Here is a 14,623-nt window from a genome sequence, read left to right on the forward strand (position 1 = left end):
GTGAGTCTCTGGCGAGGACTTCCCGGTCCCCACCAAGTGTCCTCCCCAGGACAGGAGCCCACACCCTGCACTGCCCTCCCCAGACTTGCTGAGCTGTGTTCAGGACACATCCCACTCAAGCCTGTGAGGAGCGTCCCCAGGCAGGGCCCCTCACGCCCCATCACCACCACCTGCACCGTCACAGCCACTGCCACCACCACCGTCACCGCCACCACCCTCACATCCATCTACACCACCACCAGTACCATAACCACTGTCACCACCTCCATCATCACTGTCACCGTCACCGTCACCACCATCATCATCACCATCGTCACCACCACTGTCACCTCTGCCGCCGCCCTGCCCGCTGCCCCGTAGCTCATCAGAGCTCACCATGGACGCAGGGTCCAGTCACATTTATGATCATCTAGTTAGGACATAAGACATGACCTCCTGAATTTCTGAGGAAAATTAAGTACCAAAGTGACTATTTTTGCCCAGACCGCAGTGAACAGGGGGTGTCTGTGGGCTGCCATCGCCCAGGAGGGCCTTGGCCTGGCCCCGACGGTTGCCGGTCAGGAAGGGCGCAGAGGGAACTGACCAGCACGACCAGCCGGGCGCAGAGGGCCAGCAGGAGGACAGCGCTGCAGGCTCAGCTGGTGGCCCAGGGCAGAGGCTACCGGGAGGGGCAGACTCACGTCTGCTCCAGAACCCAAGAGAAGAGGGGCAAAGGTGCAGCCTCTGCTCTGGGGGGGACCCAGGCCATGCGCCCGACCTACCCGGGACAGGTTACTCCAGGTAACCCCGTCCGTCCGCAGGCGAGGCAGGGGCAGACAGGAGCTGGAAGGCTGGAGGGTGGTGTGGGGAGACCTGGGGGCCCCGGGCTGAGAATGCAGGAGCACCTCCCCCCCCCACACACACCAGCACGCAGGGATGAGGGGCTCTTGCTGCCTCCTGACCCCTGTACTCACCCCACCCCACCCCACCCCCAGCAGCCAGGGTCTTGTCCTGTGCCTTTTCTGGTCAATAAACTTCAGCTCCTTGGGGGGCCGGTGGGGGGGCTGGTGGCACTACCCCACCCCCACCCATGCGCTCTGTCATAATGAAGCACATGCAGTCTAATTAATTGAGTGGTCAGGATGCTAATTAGCAGCCTGATGGAGACTGGAGGAGGGTGAAGGGCAACCTTGGCAGCGAGCGTCCCTCCCCCTCCCCCGACAGTGTCCAGGCCCCCAGCGCAGCTCCCCCTTCCCCCGCAGCTCTCTCCTGCTCTCCGATCCTTCCGTCTGCTCCCTCCCCAGTCACCTCCCCGGCCTTCTGTCCCCCAGTCTGCCCCGCACTTCGAGGCCCTCGCCCTCAAGCCCGCCCTGCCCCTTGCCCTCTGGCTTCACGACTCTGCTCCCTGCACCCCCTGGCCCTGGGCCCATGGCCTCTCTTGTCCCTCTCTGCCCACTTCAGACAGACAGGCCTGTGGCTGCTCTGTCTCGGGCTCCGCTCCCCTCCCGAAAGGCGGTGTGACTTAGGCTGGTCCAGTAGCCCACTTCTCGCACAGCCTTCGGCAGGGAAGACGGTGTCCCAGAGCCTCCGCTTTAAGAGCCCAGAGCTCACCCCTGGGGTGGGGGTGGAGGGGGTTCTGACCGCTCTCCAGGGTCCTGGCCGGTGACCACACAGGCTCTTCGGGACTCGGGCTCTCCCTCCCCCCTCCATGTAGTGGAGCTGTCCAGCGGGGACCCCGACACAGCGGCCTGACAGGAAGGGGACTGTGGTCAGGTCCCCACACCACCTGAGCGCATCTCCCTGCAGGCTCCCGCGGTGAACAGAGCCCCTGGAGGGGGTAGGAAGGCTGATGAGGAAGGCGGGGAAGGGGTGGCTGAGGCTACGTGGGGAGTTGCTGGGGCCTGTCACAGAGACCTCAGCCGTCCTTGTCCGGCTCACAGCCCCCGCTCCATCCCAGCCAGGTGGGAGGACCTGCTACTCTTCCTTTCCCTGAAGGAGCCGCTGGTCAGGAGAGAAGGGGGAACCCCCCACTAGGACAGCACTGTCTCATCTGGGCAGTGGGCAGTGGTGACAAGCGTTGGGGGGGTGAGTGGAGGGGGCGTGGGGTCAGGCCCCTTAGGGATCTGCTGGAGGCCTGATGTCATGAGAAGGCCGGTGGGCAGGCGGATGGGGACAGGCGAGCGGGGCTCTCCCAGAGCCGACACTGGAAGGCAAGGCCCTCAGGGCCTCAGCTGCTTTCCCTGAGGTGGGCTGTGGGCGTGGGGAGGGGCGGCGGGGCTCCCCAGCGGCCGGGGCTTGCCAAATGGAGGTGAAAGGTCCTCAGGGACCAACCGGAGGAGCCTGGCAGCACGGGGGAGGGTGGGGGATGGGGCCAGCCCAAAGGCTGGGTATCCCTGTGGGGACAGACCGGGTTTGACCGTGGGGCAGAAGGTCCCAGAGCTGACACTTCGGGGAAGCAGGAACCAGGCGGCTCTTCTTTCTTGGGGGCCACGCGGAGGCCAGGGGACCGCCCCCTCCGCACCCTGCCCTCTCCGCGCGCGCCCCCCACCCCGGCTTCTCGCCTAGCCCGGGTCCTGGCCCGGGGGCGTCACCCCGCACCACGAGGGGCTTGGAGGTCTTGCCCAGGGGCGGCCATGCTGGGGACGCTCCCGGGTCCTGGCCCCCAGCCCCGCGCGGCTCCGGAGCTGACAGATGGCACGGGCGGGGTGGGGTCGCGGAGGTGGGGGGGGCGCGTCAGATGGCGCCGCCCCGGGCGGACCCCCGCCCGCCGCCGAGGAAGCGCGCGGGGGCCCTGGGCTCTGCGCATCTGGAGGGGCCGCGTGCCCGCTGCGCCGCGCGGGTGGCACGGGAGGTGACACGCCGAGCTGCCACCGCCGGCGCCCGGGGCTGTCCCCGCGTGCGCGGGAGGGGCGAGGTGGGAACCGCGCGGGCGGGCGCAGCTGTCTCCCCGCATCTGCGTGGCGGTGGCGGCCCGGAGGCCAATGCGCATGTGCGGCGAGGGCCCCTGGGAGGGGCGGGGAGGGGCGGGGAGGGTACGGAGAAGCGGGGCGGCGAGGACGTGCGGCGGCGTCGCGGGGGCGAGGCGCTCTGCTCCTGCACCCTCGGCCGCCGGCCGCTCCGCCCCCCCCCCCCGGCGCCCCCCGCCGCTCCCCGGCCGGTCTTCTGTCCCCGCACTCCCCGGCCCACCCGCTGCAGGGTCTGCGCGCCGCCCCACGGGCCTGGCCGCTCCCCAGCCTGGCCCGCAGCGAGGACCCTGGCGGGCAGGAAACCCAGAGCGCCTCAGAGATAAAAAGAGAAAGTGCGGGGGCGCCTGGGTGGCTCAGTGGGTTAGGCCGCTGCCTTCGGCTCGGGTCATGATCTTGGGGTCCTGGGATCGAGCCTCTCTGCTCAGCGGGGAGCCTGCTTCTCTCTCTCTCTCTCTCTCTCTGCCTGCTTGTGATCTCTCTCTGTCAAATAAATAAATAAATTCTTAAAAAAACAAAACAAAACAAAAAACCCAGAAAGTGCGGGCACAAAAGGGGATGGAGGCCCCATGTTCCCGAGGGCGCTGGGGAAAGCGCACCTGTGTGCCCGGGGGCTTGTTCCCACCCAGGCTCCCACGCCAAGGCCCGTGCAGGAAAGACACCCCACGGGGAATCGCAGTGTGCTTAGGGTGGGCAGGGTGGGCAGGGTGGGCTCCAGTGTCCCAGGGAAGCTTCTGGAAGGTCCAGCTTGACTCAGCAGGAAGTTCCCACAGGGAAAGCTGCCAGGAGAGGAGTGGGGGGGAGGGGGCTGCCCAACGGCCATTCTCCCCGCAGGAAGGAGAGGTGCACAGGCCTGCCTGGTGCCCATGGGGACACACGCCTGAACCAGGTGGCCCTGGGACGCAAGCCGCTTCTACAGTGAGGGGTCCAGCACCCAGAGTCCCCTCAGTGGGGTGGGAGTTGGCACTATCTCTCAGGGTGTGGGTGTTGGGCTCCGCATGCCCCCCTCAGCTTAGTCCAGGCCCGCTGCACCCAGGCCGGTGCGAGGCCGGTGTCTGAGGGCCATGCGGGAAGCAGCGGCAGGAGGACCTCCGGGGGACGAGGGTGGGAATCCGGGTCAGTGGCTTTGCTCCTGTGTGGTGACTCTGGGGGCCCAAGGGCAGCAGCCGCCAGCACTCTGGGCAAGGTGCTTGTCTGTGAGCAGCGCTGAGGCCCCCAGTATGGGCAGTGGGGGCCAGGTGGGCACCGGGCAGGGCAGAGCTCGGGCCGGTCTCCCTGGGCCTTATCTCCCACCTCCTCTGCTCCCTGCTGGTGGGTGGATCAGAGGTCACAGGAGCTGCGGGCGGGCAGGCGTGGTGGTGATGGTGCAGAGCTCTCTTTCTGCCCAGACTTGTTGGGGAGGCGGGGCCAGCCTCCAGGGTCCCCCGGTGAAGTAGACCCACCCCCACCCCTCGCCCTGGGGGAGATGTTGGCCATGTCTTTCAGGAGGGGCGTTCTGGCCTGAGGGGGGCAGGCTCGCGGGGCCTCTGGACAGCCGGGCTTGGGCCGCAGAGGGGCCCCATGGCCTCGGGGCCTCATCTGGGGTCTCCTCCCGAGCAGGGTGTCCTGTGGCCCTTCGCAGGATGGGGACATCTCGGACAAGGCCCCTGGAAAGGGAGCCCAGCTAGGCTTTTCCCGTGATCTGAGTGCTGGGGCGCGGGACCACGTGGAGACACAGCTGGGGGCAAACAACTGCGTGGGGTCTGGGAGCCGCAGGAGGGGACACCCGGGAAGGGCTCTGGGTGAGGCCTTCTTGAAAGAAAACCACTTTTGGGACGCCCGGGTGGCTCAGTCGGGTAAGCGGCTGCCTTCGGCTCAGGTCATGATCCCAGCGTCCTGGGATCCAGTCCCACATCGGGCTCCTTGCTCGGCAGGGAGCCTGCTTCCCCCTCTGCCTCTGCTGCCTCTCTGTCTGCCTGTGCTCGCTCGCTCTCTCTCCCTCTGACAAATTTAAAAAAAAAAAATCTTAAAAAAAAAAAGAAAAGAAAACCACTTTCACCAATACATTTTGTCTTTATTTTAAAGATTTTATTTATTTATTTGACAGAGATCCCAAGTAGGCAGAGAGGCAGGCAGAGAGAGGGGAGGAAGCAGGCTCCCCGCTGAGCAGAGAGCCCGATGTGGGGCTCGATCCCAGAACCCTGGGATCATGACCTGAGCCGAGGGCAGAGGCTTTAATCCTGAGCCACCCAGGTGCTTATCACCAATACGTTTTTATAAAAACAAGTAGGATTTAATTCCAGCCTGCGTTACTCTATTTCCTTAAAGCAATGTCGTTCAGCTCAGCAGGTCTCTCGATCAGACCCATTTGCCCACAGTGGAATGTGTTTGTCACAGATGACATCCCAGATAACACATTTTGGTGGGGGGGACAAGCAAGGGTGCTCCAAAGCTGAGAGGGGCTGTGGGAGGGAGGGAGGGGGCCAAGGCTGCAGCCGGTCTTCCGGCTAGAGGTTCTAGCCCCCCTGGGTGGTCTTATTCCACAGGGTCCCTGGAACCACAGGGCGGCTGGTGGGTCCTGTGCCAGGCTTCCTCAAGTGGGATCTGAAATGACCTCACAGGCACCCCCCAGCCAGAGGCCAGAGGCCTCCCCCGGAGGGAGAAGGCAGTGTCCTGGCTGGGTAACCGCAGGGCAGCGCCCGCCCCCCCCCATGGTTTCTGACCCTGTCTTTGCCTGCCTCACCCTCCCTCCCTGCAGAGCGAACTGGAGACTCAGGGTTGGGCTTCAGGCCACTCTGCCGGCCACGAACGAGTAAGGCAGCTGGTTGATGTTGGAAGGTGACCTCAGCCCAGGGCTGGGGGGTACCCCCAGAGCCTCCTTCCTGCCCTAGCCTCCCTACTAGGGAGACCCCAGACACTGGGGTTCCCAGCCACAGCCCTACCTGGGGGTCCCTCCAATTGCCCATGTGTGCCAGGGCCCCCCCAGGCTGTATGGGGCCAGGACCACCGGAGCTGAGGCTGTGGGGCGAGCACAGGGAGGACAGCTTTGCAGGAAGAGGTGGAAGCTTCCCCAGCACATCTGTAGCTGCCCCCCCCACAAGTAGGAGGGGCTGGGCCCACCCGGCTCTGCTGAGGCCGGACATCAGCAGGAAACTTTCCAACTGAGGACTAAGAGAAGGTCCGAAAAGGTTGGGGTAGGGGCAGGCCACATACGAAGCAGGGAATGAGAAAGGGAGGCACCAGAGGACAGCAGAGTGGCCCTTCATGGCCAGTTTGCGACCAGAAAGCATGCAAAGTTCCCAACTGTCTGCCTGCCTCGTCTTTTCTGAGGAAGTGGTGCATAGGAAAGGTGACCGGAAGGAGAAAGACATGACTTCCAGGAAAAGGGACAGTCCAGTGCGGGACGGAGGCCTGGGGAAGCAGCCGTAGGACAGTGACAGGGTCATCCCAGGACAGGGGACAGATGGCAGATAGTAAGGCCTGGGGAAGCCCACGGGAGCTGCAGACACCAAGTGTGGGACGAGCCACTTCCAGCAAGGACAGAGAAGAGTAAGTGAGCATCGGGGAGCGGGGAGGGGGCCGGGGGGAGTGGGGGCCCCGAGGACCACAGGGTGTCACCTCGCAGCGATGACCAGCCGGAGACGTGCCGACCACAGATGGGGGGTTAGGGGCTGAGAGCCCTATTCTGCGGGAGGAAGGTCACTGGGAATGACCACAGAAACCAAGAAAGAGCCGTATTCGCAGGTTATTCAGAAATACGGAGCAAATGCACAGCCGGGGCTGGCGAGGGCCCGAGAGCAGGGCACTCCCGGTGGCTGGCGGGAGCAGGGCGGCCCAGCCATTTTGGTGGACCATTGGGCAAATTTCTCACAAAACTAAACACACTCTTCCTGTCCGTAAGACCCAGGAATCCCCCTCCTTGGCATTCACCCAAATCGTGCCCACACGGAAACCTACACACGAGTGTTCACGGCTGCTCTGTTCACGAGCGCCCAGACCTGGACGCCACCGAGACGTCCTTCGGTGGGAGGACAGACACACAGACTGTGGTCCCTCCGGACAGCGCTCGAGGGAAATGAGTCCTCGTGAGGGGAGAGACGTGGGGCAGACCTAGCAGGTCAGCAAGGGGACGACGCCCATCCCTGGGGTCCCAGGGCTGGAGCATTCTGGAAAAGGCAGAAGCGTGGAGACAAGAGTGGTTGCCGGGGGTGGGGGGAGGGGGACAGTCAGAGGGGCCAGTAGAGCAGGGAGACTGTCCTGTGGGACACCGTCCTGCTGGACACACGTCCTTACCGGTTTGTCCAGCCCCACGGAGGGTCCTCACTGGAGTGAGCGTGGAGGTCCACTGTGGACGTCGGTGACGGTGACGCGTCCCGCGCACACTCGCTTGTCACAGTCACAGAGGCGGCACTCGAACCAGGTGCAGGAAGGGGGCGGGTGTGGAAACTGGGCGCTGGACTCAGTCGTCCTAATTACGGACCTTGAACCCTTGAACGCGCTAATTCTCTCTCTCTAGGAGGTGGGGGCGGAGCCACCCCCTCTGACCCGGCAGGGGTCTCTGAGGGGTGGGATCTGCTTTCCCCAGAGAGACCCAGCAGGACCTCCAGCCCGAGTCAGAGGGAGTCCTAGGTGGGGCTGAGGGGGCGGCCGGGCCACGCTGCTCCTTCTTCCTGCTCCCCATCGTGGTCCCCCGCTCTCCGACCCTCCCCACCTGGCCTCCCTGAGCTGCACGGCCACTGCTCACCCCTTCGTTCCTGCTGCAGGAGGCACCCACTGGGGTGCAGGCGCTTCTCCAATTCTCCATCGAGGCTGACGCCCCCCACCCCGGTCCGTGGCCTGGCCTGCCGTCCGGTACCCCCTGGAAAGGGCTTGAGGGGGCACACCCCAGGGGGACCCCTCCAGCAGGAGCAGCCCCCGTCATCTGGCTGGGCACGGCCTCCTCCCAGGCTCTGCTCCCGGGCCTCTGTTCACCCCCCAGCGCCACGAAGGGCGCTGAACACACCCGCTCACACCGTGGCTGAGGGGGCCTGGCCTGCCCTCTGCAACCCCAGAGGGATTTCCACACGTGGACGGAAGACACCAGACCACCCCGACCCCCTGGGCTGGGGCAAGCCTGGGCGTGGGCCTGGAGGCTCAGGGGTCCCCGAGGCCCGCACTGTCCCTAGTCTGTCCCCAAAGGACCTTGGCGCACCTCCGCACTCAGGCTGACACAGGCCTCTCCACCAGCTGTGCCCGTCGCCCAGTGTCGGGGGTGGGCAGTTTGGCCCGTGGCAATGCCGGCCCCCAGCGGGGAGCGAGGGCACGGCTGCTGGGGGGGGCGCGCCCTGATGGGGGGAGCAGCGGTCAAACCCAGCTACTCCCTCGCTCCTGCTGTTCCCACAGACTCTCCTGGGGGACCCCAGCCCCCAGCAGACAGGCAGGCCCAAGGTCAGGGGTGTCTGTATCGACAGCATCTCTCTGCCCCAGCGCTGGTCTGTCGGGAGGAGGAGCAGATTCGGCTCAATAAGGCCCATCTTGGGGACGCCTGGGTGGCTCAGTGGGTTAAGCCGCTGCCTTCGGCTCAGGTCATGATCTCAGGGTCCTGGGATCGAGTCCCGCATCGGGCTCTCTGCTCAGCGGGGAGCCTGCTTCCCCCTCTCTCTCTGCCTGCCTCTCCGTCTACTTGTGATTTCTCTCTGTCAAATAAATAAATAAAAATCTTTATAAAAAAAAATAAGGCCCATCTTGTGAGACTATACATTTGGCCACTGACGCAGCAAGCGGACGTCGATAAATGAACACTGTCCTTCTCAAGTTAGTCTGGGCCGCAGCGGCGGGGCCCCGAGCCTACGGGGGAGGTTTAAACCCCAGGAGGAAGCGGGCCAGGACTGGTGTGTCCCCAGAGTTGGGGCTGCCCCTCCTCTGCTCCCCGGCAGGCAGGTGCTGGCCCGTTGCTCACAGCACGGCTGGGTTCGCAGATAAAAACCCCAGAGGCCCATTATTCCAGATCAACACCAAAACATCTTTATTTCCTGTGCGCCATGTGGGGAACACACCAGCCATCACTCGCTGCCCCCGGCTGACGTGGGTTTCGCTGCAGACCCTGACGTGCAGGGGGTCTAGCGACTGCAGAGCCTTGCCGGGTCCGTGCCACCCCAGCCGGCCCCCGGCCCTGGTCATCCCCACCGCCCTCCCGCAGCAGGGGCCGGCAGTCTGCTGAGCACTGGGGGCCCGCCCTGGGCTTGGGCTCCCCAGAAACACGGGCCTGGAGGGCCATCGGCCTCGGTGCCGTCCGGCACTGTTGCGACCTGACTCCCCTGCACGGCCATCCTGTGGCCCCTCCTTGCCCACCCAGACGGAGGAGGTGACACGCGGGGATGGCTTCCCAGGCTTGTGCTGGTCACTGGTCCCTTTGAGGTGAGTGGGCCCCTCTGCCACGGGGCCTTGAGGGTCTCAGGGGTTTGGGGTCACCCCCTTGCATCCCTGGCCTGGAGCTCCTAGTCTGAGTCTGGCCACCACCAGCAAGAGCCCCATAAATAAGTCAACGGTGTCGTATGAATAAACCACAGTGTGCTAGGCAGTCCTGACCCGGGCTGCTGCTGAGCCTGGCCAGACCATCTCCCGTGCCCACGGCCGGCCACGGTCTCCGGGAAGAGCGAGGGAGCTTCCAGGCTCTTCCCCGGCCAGGCCAGCACCCCATGGCGGCAGGGGCCGAGCCCTGCGAGGCCAGTGGCTAGACCCCGTTCCGGTCCTCCTGGGGTCTGGCCGCCTCCCATGCAGTCTCTAGCCCAGCTAGTGGGCAAACTGGGGCCCAGAGCCCCAGCAGGGTCAGCCTCAGGCCCCTTCGGCTAGCTGGGCCACAAGGGCCGACGTTGCCAAGCAGCCTGACCCTGACCGCCCACGGCCCCGGTGCCTGCTTCGGTCGCCCGCCAGGCCCGGGCCATGCTGCTGGGGGATGGCCTGGCTGCCGCCCCTCTGGCATGTTCCGAGTCCTACATGACGTCCTCCGCAAACAAACAGTCCTCTTGGGGGCCTCTGGGTGGGGGGGACTGCACTCCGAAGCCCCCAGCCCAGACCAAGGTGGAGGAGCCTGCCCGCCCTGGGTCCACGATTGATGGAGACCTGGGCGTGCGCAGCCGGCCCTCAGCTGGGCAGATGAGGAAGCAGCTGGCAGCCCGTACCGGGCCCTTGTCAAGCAGAATGGGGGTGCTCAGGGAGCTTCCGGTCCGTCCCTGCCCCCAGCGGGGCCCCACAGGGCAGGGCAGATCCGGCCTGGCAAAAAGGGGTCGTTATGGGGTCCGCATGGGATGGAGCGCAGGACAGGGCCCTGCACTCCTCTCCCTGGGTTCTAGTGGCCCTGAGGGGAGGCCAGGGGCTGGGAGAAGAGGGCAGAGGTGCCCCCACCCCAGCCTCACAGGGCGATGGTGAGCTCAGCGCCGGCTGACCAAGGGCTTTGGGGATCATTAGGAACACGGCCGTCTGCGCTGCAGCCCCTCCCCGTGCCTCCTCCGGCAAACCCACCGCTCCCGGGTCCCCCCCACCTGGCCTGGGCCGGACACCTGCCCCTTTTCAAAGCTTCGTGGAGGGCAGGCTGCTGGGCGGAAGGTGCTGGCTGCAGGACGGACGCTATTGGGGGCCCCCCTGGCCGGGAGACGGGGGCGGGGGATGCCAGCGGCTCCACGGGAGCCGGGAAGTTGCTGTTCAACAGTTTGGGACAAGGGGTAACTTCTAGAGCTGGGTGGGGATGAAGGTCGCAGGACAAAGCAGGCTTAGCGCCCCTGGTGGCACACGTAAGAAAGGGTACGACAGGATCTTCTGTCATATCTATCATACGCAGAACAGTTGTTGAAAGTCGAGCTGTCCTGGGTTTCACTGCCTCAAGGCCCACCTGTCCCCTGTGGAGCCTGGACTGAGCGGGAGACCCCATGCCCGCGGCTCCTTCCAGGGTTCTCCTGGGGGGGCGGGCGGTGCCCGAGGGCCCTGGGGGGCGGCGCGCTCCAGGCCAGGCTGGGGCTGGGGCTTCCCAAGGCAGCCTTCCTGGGCCTGAGCTCGGTGGGGGTATGCTCGGGGCTGTCCGGGGGCCCGCCAGGCTGGGGGACCCGCGTGGGAGCCCAGAGAAGCGGTGCAGGGCCCTGGAGACCAACAGGAACGGGGTGGGGGGCAGGGGCTACGGTGACCTTAGCTGGTTATAGGAGCATCAGCTCTGCCCTCCACGCTCTCCCTTGCTGCCCACTCCCCTTGGGGTGGAGGGCTCCCCAGCACGGCCACTGCTGGGCCCCAACACAGGCCAGGACTGATTCCGGGCGGGGCTCGTCTCCTGACCCGCATGGGCCCACATGTGGCTGCAGGGTCGTGGTGGGGGGAGGTCTTTGGGCCCAGGGAGGGGACCTTGGCCAGGGACTCGAGACTGAGCGTAAGAGGACATTCCGTCCCGGGCTGGCTGCCCTGAGGGTCCCAGCTCCCCGTCCGGAGGGCTGAGGAGGTGGCGCAGCACCCGCTGGGCGCAGACAAGGCAGGGGGGCCGTCAGCCTCGGGGGCCGCAGCTCTTCCAGGGCCAGAAACTGCTTGTCCTGTCCCCCCAGTTAGAACAGTGGCCACGTTCTGGGGGGATTTACTGATTTTCCTCTTTAGAATATTCCCAAACGCCAGTTCACCACCTCACCCTCCCCAATGCCCCCTGCGCATGTGGGGCTCACCCCTGCCCCCGCCACATGAGAAGTGGAGGCAGGGGCTGGGCCCGCCCTGGGGTGGGGGGTTTCTTGTCAAACTGCAACAAATTGCCCTCAATGGGCCCAGAGGGCCATGTCTAAGTCTGCCAAGCCCGCCCCGATGCTGTGGGACCCTGGACAAGTGTCTGAACCATCCTGGGCACTCAAGCAGGAACCTAATTCCAGCCCCACAGACCAGAGAGGCCAAGTCAAGGCCCCAGGACACCTCCGGGCTGCCCCTTCGATCCGCAAGGCACACAGTGGCCAAGCGACCTGACGGCAGCTCTGGCCTTGCCAGGCCCTCCTCCACGGCCCCGCGAGCCCACGGCTCTGCCGCTCTGCCTCCTGCCTGCTGCCTAACCCGCCCCCCCAAAGAAGCGGATTCCAGCTTCTTTGCTCGGCCTGGAGAATTTTTTTTTTTTTTTCAACTAGGTTCCATGCCCAGCACAGAGCCCGACACGGGTCTTGAACCCATGGCCCTGAAATCAAGAGCTGAGCTGAGGACAAGACCGAGACTCAGTCCACGGAGCCACCCAGGCGCGCCGCTGAGAGAACACGAACACCTACTCATTCTGCGAACGTCTTGTAGCGCCTCTTCCCTGGCCAGCGCGGGCCTCCCGTCGGGGTGACTGCCCCAGAGGCTGCTCGCATCGCTGCCCCCGGCCCTGTCTGGCCCGGGCCACGCGCACGGGTGCTCGCTGAGAGCACAGCGGGAGCCGCTCCGAGGGGTGCGTTGCCGGCTCGTGCAGAGCACGTGGTTGGACTGACTCGCGTGCGCGAGGAGCACGCAGGCCCAGACGCCGCGAACCGGAAGGGAGCACGCGGGGGCTGCTCTCCCGCCTCGTCCCCACGCTGCCACGTTTTGGCAGAGGGGGTGGGGGGTGCAGCACGGTTCCCAGGGAGCACGGGAACGGTCAGCTCTGTTCCAGGCTTGGCAGTGGCTTCGCCATGCGGGGTGCCTTGCTCTGGATCCTGGGAAGACCTGAGATGCCCCCTGGGCAGAGGGAGGGGTATCCGGACCCTGTGCCCCCACCCCCCCAGAGCCTGGATGGGCCCCAGCACATGAGAAACTGCGAGACTGGTGGGGTGAGGAGGCTGGGGGTTCTCCTGCTGACCCCGGCTTTGCTCTTAGGGCTGCGCCCGCCTGGAGGCTGCGGGGCCCCGGCCGTGGTCCTGCCGCAGCTCCCTAGGGGGCTGTGGACAGCAGTCGGATGATTCCCTATCGATGAGACACGGACAGGATGGGGCAGGCCAGCCGCCTGGGTCAGCAGATCCGCCCCGGGCTCAGGACGTGCCTGGCCATTGATCGGCTGGACGGACGCTGGCCGGGAGGCGGCCTGAGGGAGCTGGGGGCTGCCCTTGCAGCATTATTGGGGTTGTGTACAGATGTAGAGATGAACGTCCCTCCCCGCCCCCACTGTGTTCTGCTGGGCCCACCCCAGGGGTCGGGGGGCCCTGATGCTGCCCTGGCAGGGTCACTGTGGGGAGAGCAGAGGCCTGCCTGGCCCTGGGAGGCCGTTATTCCTCTGGCTGCAGCGGCCAAGCTCCCAGGCCTGGCGGGTGCCCCAGGTGGTCCCCGGAGCATGGTCTCTGCTGGGCAGGGGGACCCTCACCCCAGCAAGGAATGGGGCTATGGCCCCTGCCCCGGGCGTGCGTGCTGCTGGCCTCTTCTGTGGGGCTCCCCTACCTGAAAAGCCTGACTCCCTCCTACATGGATGGCCTGGGGCCCCCAAGACCTTCTTAGGTGTGAGGAAGTGCAGATGTCCCCCTTGGAAGCTGCGAGGGAAGGGACCCAGCTGGGGGTGGGTGGCAGGCAGGGGACGTGTGCACCAGGACGAGACAAGTCTACCGGCCAGGCAGGGAGAAGCCACGGAGAGACCCAGAAACAGAGCGGGGAGCAGCAGAGACGCCAAGACAGGGAAAGGGTGGGGCCGTGACCTTGGCCCCACGGCTCCTGGGTGCCCCTCGGAGGCGGGACCGGGCTCTGGTCACCTTGGGCGGCCTCCGTGCGGCGCCCCACCCCCCGACCGGCCGGTCCTCCGCCAGCCCGAGTGATTCCTGGTGATTCACGGCCGGCACGCTTTGTCCACTAGATTGATTGCTGGGAGCAGGTTCGCCCAGTGGGGTCTGGAGGCTTCCGGAGCCAGGCGGCCAGGCCACCCGGAAAACCGCAGATGGGGCCTCGGCCCCTGCCCACACCGACCCTCTTGCCCCAACCTATGCCACTAATGAATTGGGGTTTGGTCCACAAAACCACAGCCTGCGGCCACCAGACTGTCTGGCTCCAGGGGCCGGGCGAGTGGTGGGTGCGCAGCGGGAGCAGTGCCCCAGCCCCGCAGTGCACCACCCCCTGGCCAGGCCCTGTAGGGCTGGGGAGCCACGCCGGCCCTTGTCCTGTGTGCTCACGGCTCAGGGCAAGTCAGGCTTACAGTGGAGACCCCTGAGGACCCCCTCCCGTGGCCTTCCGTAGCCAGACCCAGGTTGGTAGTTGGGCCCTGGGCTTTCCCGGGGGTCCTGCCTGCCTGAGACCCGGCCTGAGGGAGGTGGGTGATAGGGGACAGGAGGGCAGCTGGCCGCGCCTCACTGAGAGGACTCGGGGTGGAGGTCGGCTGACAGATGCGCGGTTTTAAGGGCTGAGAAAGAGAGAGGTGCCGATGTCTCAGGGAAGCGATCCAGCCTCCGGCCAGCACAGATCCCGCACTCGCCACGGAGGGTCTCAGCAGCTGCTCCTGCGCCGGGCCCCTGCCTCTTAGTGGGGAAGGGGCCGCTCCAAGTGCTCGAGTTCCGGGTCAGCCAGACCCTGCCTGCTGTCCCAGCCCGGGGCCCTGTGGCCTCCACAGAGTGACGGAGACCTGGGCCTCTGGCTGTCCCCCACGAGGCTGCGTGGGAGGTCCGAGCCCAGCTGCCACCCGCGTGGTGGGAGGAACACACCTGCCCACCACAGCTGCCGGGCCCACGACCGCAGCCCGCATCCCTGGCCGGCAGTGCTGTCAGCAGCGACACTGACCCTCGGGG

The sequence above is a fragment of the Mustela nivalis genome, assembly GCF_964662115.1.
Source record: "Mustela nivalis genome assembly, chromosome: 2".
Taxonomy (NCBI): Eukaryota; Metazoa; Chordata; class Mammalia; order Carnivora; family Mustelidae; genus Mustela; species Mustela nivalis.